The 331-nt window shown below is 43.2% G+C and overlaps 1 protein-coding gene across 1 annotated transcript in view; it reads left to right on the top strand.

The window, feature by feature from the left end:
- Positions 1–331, top strand: part of ANKMY1 (ankyrin repeat and MYND domain containing 1) — a gene marked incomplete at its 5' end in the record, with an annotated part of 92,010 nt that overhangs the window by 33,358 nt on the left and 58,321 nt on the right. The window lies entirely within an intron of this gene.

The following is a 331-nucleotide window of genomic DNA, read 5'->3' as shown; positions in this document are numbered from 1 at the left end:
ATCCTTCCATACAACCACCCAGATATCTGCCCTCACAGATACCCATCTGCTCATCCATCTACTTATTCATACATATACACACCCCTCCATTCATCCATCCATCTACTCATCCTTCATCCCTCCAACCTTCCTTCCATCCAACCATTCATCTGTCTACCCAACTACCTATCCACTCATTAATCCACTTATCCCTCCATCCATCCATCCACTGACCTAGTCATCCTTTCATTCAACCCCTGTCTGTCCATCTAACTACCCATATACTCATTTATTCATCCACACATCTATCCACTCATCCATTCTTCCATTTATTAATCCACTTATCCAGCCA

The sequence above is a fragment of the Otolemur garnettii genome, unplaced genomic scaffold (assembly GCF_000181295.1).
Source record: "Otolemur garnettii isolate 467f Iridium unplaced genomic scaffold, OtoGar3 scaffold00133, whole genome shotgun sequence".
NCBI lineage: Eukaryota > Metazoa > Chordata > Mammalia > Primates > Galagidae > Otolemur > Otolemur garnettii.
The sequence above is the reverse complement of the archived record's forward strand: the minus strand, read 5'-3'. Positions and strand labels throughout refer to the sequence as shown.